Raw genomic sequence first — 5122 nt, forward strand, 5'->3', positions numbered from 1 at the left:
AAGGAGCACTAATATTCACTATGATGAACCGGAAGCCCTGCAAGATTTTGAGTCTTCAAAGGAAGATTCAATTATGTTGAGAATACAAGACAGAGAAATAGGTTAATATATTTTAGAAAGAATATCAGTGTGTTGAAATTGTAAAGTTATCACTTAAACATTAAATAAAAATTCTTTTAATCAGAGTACTCTATTTCTTGAACATCTCAGCTAATTGTCATTTAATGCTTACACATTTTGAAATAATATAATCATGTAATATTCTTAGAAAAATAAATATTATAATAGATAAAATGATACCTTGTGTTCATTTTCTTGTCAGTAGTCTCTATATTTGTCATTGCAGTAGGTCAAGTTTTTAATACATGGGCATCCAAATCATCTCTCCACAACCAGCAATAAAAAATATTAGAACAATACTGTATCCTTAAAGAAATGTATACTTTATAATGAGGCTGTAAAGAACACTTTATCACTGATCATTTAAAATTCACTTAAGCATCTAGAATAGAAATGCCTAGCAGAACTTTCTGTGAAGTTAGAAATGTTCCGTATCCGCACTGTCTGTCATGAGAACCACTAGTCACATGTGGCTATTGAGTATTTAAAATAAGGATAGCATGCCATTGGAAGTATATTTTAATTTTTATTAAATTAATTAATTTAAATAGCAACATGTGGCTAGATTTAGATTAGTAGAATAGATTTAGAGTCCTCATATATTATTGAAATGGTAAAGTGATGATAAAACTTTAAGAATTTTTTCTTTAATTTGTCTTAATTAATTCTAAAAAGAGAATTTAGCTGGAAATTGAAAATTCAGAAAAGCTTTTTAATCCATCCCAACCAGTCTCCAAATAAACAAAAAGATAACACAATTGAGTATGCAATCTAAATGTTTAAGTTGTTCGTTCATTTGTAACATGGTTTAATATTCTCCTGAGTTTTAATTTTTTGAAATGCTCTGCATTTGATGCTCTGTTAAACTTGTTGAAATTGTTTAAAAAATTATATACTTAAAATTAAAAATGAATATTTAAGCTTAATTTGTTAAAATGTTTATTTTTATTCTTTGTTGAAGAAAAGAAACCTAAATACCTAATCATATTGTGTAAATTATATAAAATCATTTTCACTTTCTGTGGATTTTGGTAGTGGCTGATACCTTTCTAATATATAGCATGACAAAAATTTCTCAAGTGAAAGGAGAACATAACGGTTAAGCAATATTGTCTCTCTTCAAATTCTATCATCAAAATCTTAATGGGTTTGCTGTGAATACCTTCCAGCAGTTTTGGTGAGAAAAACTTATTGCAAATAGCTCTTCCCTTTTTTCTGTGGTAAAATATTTTATGGGATGGTGGTGGGATGTTGTGACAAGAGTGGGATTACACAAGTAAAATACTGTAAAACTATATTGTTTTTATACGCATCTAGGTATTCTTGTTCTTTTTTGCTTGCTCTGTCTGTCTCTCAATCTCTCTCTCTGTCTCTCTCACTACTTGAGCACTAATCTTAGTGTACTATCATCTGTGTATTTAATATGCATCATTCTGGTCACCATTAGGGAAAAAATACATTTCCTCAAATGCAAAACAAGTCTTTTGGACTACCATTTAATATTCTACCTTTAACCTTCTATTAGTTAACTTTTCCATCATCATAGTCTCTCTGCTCTCTGACTGAGGTTAAGGTGAAAAGCACTGGTGAAAAGCTTGGGGAAAGGAGGAGGAAGAACAGTCATCTGCAGGCTCCATTTTCACCTGCAAGGCTGCTATAATATGAGTGATTAATATCCAGGTCTTATGTTCTTGATATTTACAAATTACTTACAGCACACTTCGGTTTACTGTTTATGTCTTCCATTCTACACCTCAGTACTGTAGAATGTCTTGTTAATGCTGGGAAATCTGCCAATTACATATTGCCACTCCCTACTGAAGACAGAAATAAGTAAGTGCTCAATCGCTTTTCAACATTATTTTACATTTCAATACCCATTATATTATGGCTCAGCGGAGTACTTTGTAGGTGGTTAAATTCAAATTTGTTTTTCTATCAATATAATATTATAAAATCTGTCCTAATGGCTTTAATCTGTATTATATGCTATATAGATAATAGGATAATTCTCTTAATGACAATAGCTAATATATGCTATACATACAGAGTTCTAAATTGTGATAATAATGTCTTTTTAGTGACTATAGTCTCCACTTTTCTGATGTAAGGTTTTGTAAAAAAGGTTAATGATTTTACTGATTATTCCCAAATGGTTCAGTGAACACATTCTTAATCATGCTATGAATAAATTTTTAAAATTATTTTGCTCACTAAAATGCCTATGTGGTAGGACTTTTAAGCCCTCAAAATTTACTAAAAAAAAATCATCTTTAAATGTTGCAGTCAAGAATTGGTTTTATTTATTTTAGAAACAAACAAACAAACATAATAGCTCTTTTAAAGTGATTCCAGAATTGAGACTTGTTAATGTCACACAATATTTGTGTATGTACACTTACAAAAATATAAAAAAGGCCTTTTTGAAGGAAAACTGTATATCCTAAGCTCTATTAATGCTTTGCCTCTAGCTGGTTCCAGTAGCTTGCTAGGGCTTCCAGTGATTATGTTTGTGACATTGATGGAGTGCATTACTCAAACATTGTTGTGGTGATGCAGCTATATGAGTACCGCAGGAATTAAAGGAGAATGGAGAAAATTCCTTTGTAAGGACTTGAAAGAAAGACTTGAAAAAATGGATGCTGGTACTCATTTAAGTGCTCACGCTTCTCTCCTTGTGAAAGGAGAAACATCACACTTAATATGTCAGGACAATAGAACAAGCTTCATATACAAAAACAAAACAAAACAAACAAAAAACACCAACAAACTGTTTGAGGATCATTCTTGTCCTGATTAGAAAATTCTGTATTCTGAGAGATTGCAGAAGACACTAATAAAGGAATCCTACCTTTCTTGTCTATAGCCTTTTAAGTGTCAGACTGTCTCTGGATTTAGTGCAAGTTCTCCTGGTAATCAGTCAGGAACATGAAGTAGCTAGAAGCAACACGTAGCTTGCCAGTAAAAGAAAGTAGTCCTCCACAAGACCCATCTATGTATGGTAACTCTGTGAAAAGTAATTATTTCAAGGTGTTTTACCTAAGGCCTGACATGTTAAATCTTGAGATGATATTTTGCTTATGCCAGCTCCCTAGATAATTAAAACAATTAAAATTGCTTTAAAATTATAGAAGCAATCTATACTCTTTGTAAGACAATACAGAATGATACAACACTACATAGAAAATTATTAGGTCAACAAAAAAATTGGCATATAGTTGGTATACTAAAGTATTGTAACATTGTTAAATTTTCTGAAGTTGACAACTGCAGTATGGAAAGACACCAAGGACAGTAGACCTGGACACTACTTAAAACAATGGGATTAGGCAACCATAAACATAATAAATTTAATGCTTCCCTCACTAAACTTTCAGAACAATGGCAGCCAGTCTTCCATTCTTCAAGCAAGAGATTGGAAAAGTCTTCTCTGGAGAACCTGATGAGCCTAAGAAGAAAAACCTAAATATGCAGATGGCAGGGGATTACAAATGAACAGTCAGCTCACACATCCAATGAATAAGCTACATTCCAAGCTCTCAGTTACAATCAGCACTCTCAAATATGAGCAGACAACCAAGGGTTAAAAAACTGTGGAAAGTATCCAATATATAAGTTATGTTATGGCGTGAACGATTCTGAGACCCACGGAGCCAGTTGAGATTAATTATGAGCCTTATTAGCCGGCCACTGACTGACGCTCTACCATGCAGGGCTAGAGGAGATCAGCTCCGAGCTTTCAGAGGAGGCAGCTGATCAAGCTTAAGACCATATCCTGGTGGTCTCCTGAACAAGCAAGCAGATTACAGAAGTGGAAGTTGGCTGTTAGCATATCTTTGCCCGGAACAACACCCTTAATTCACAAGTAAATGGATTACAGAAGCAGACATTGGCCATCTTCATATCTTATACAATACACTTCCTAAACCACACACAAGCAAGTAGGACAACTTCTGGTATCTAAAGATATTTCTTCCCTGTAGCTGACTTAGCTAGTTGGCTCACTTGAAAATTTTCCACCTTTAACAGAAACCATGTTATGAAATCCAACTTAAATTGTTCTTTTACTCACTTATAGAAAAGATATTCATTTATATGGTTCAAATTTCAAGCAGTGTAAAAGGACATATAGTGAAAAGCATTATTCTACTCGCTTTCTCTGCTATCCAGACCCTCTTTTCATAAGCAGTCAGTGTTATTTCTTTCTTGTATATACTTCCAGAGATATTGTATGTGTTTACAGTATGTGTGTGTGTGTGTGTGTGTGCAGTTACATCTTCACAGCATATATATGTATGTATCTATATACATGTATATATATTTATATATCTGTATATTACATACAAATTCATCATAAATTGAATCCCTTTCTATGTGCCAAACACTATTTTCGATGTTTGTGATGTATCGATGAACCAAATAAAATCCCTGATCTCATGTAGCTATTATTATAATGGGAATAGACATACAATAAACCATAATCATAATAAGTACATTATATAATATGTCTAAAAATGAAAAGTGCTATTAAACAAAAAGGGCAGAGAAAGCATAGTTGAGAGTACCAGGCTGTGGAATAAGGGTGGACTGGGTCGGAATTTCAAATAGGATGGTCAAGTTAGGCCTCCTTGAGGAAGTAGCATTTATGCAAAGACTTGAAAGAGGTTAGGGATGTTATCTTGCAGATGTCTGGAACATATCAAGAAGAGGGAACAGTCGGTGTAAAAGCCTTAATTAAGATAAGAGCATTATGCCTGATAGCTTCTAGGAATAACAAAGAGGTTAGTGTAACTGGATTAGAGTGAACCAAAGAGAAAATAGTTCCATTGGAGGTTAGAGAAGAAATATGGAGTCAGTTCAAGGGAATGAAGAGCATTGGAGAGTTTCGAGCAGAGGAATAATATCATCTTACTTAGGTTTTGAGAAAGTAATTCTCTGACTGTTGTGTTGAGAATACACCATAGTGAGGCATGGGTAAAAGCAGGGAGACGAGTGTCTCTTG

This window comes from Pteropus vampyrus, unplaced genomic scaffold, assembly GCF_000151845.1.
Source record: "Pteropus vampyrus isolate Shadow unplaced genomic scaffold, Pvam_2.0 Scaffold184, whole genome shotgun sequence".
Classification (NCBI taxonomy): Eukaryota; Metazoa; Chordata; class Mammalia; order Chiroptera; family Pteropodidae; genus Pteropus; species Pteropus vampyrus.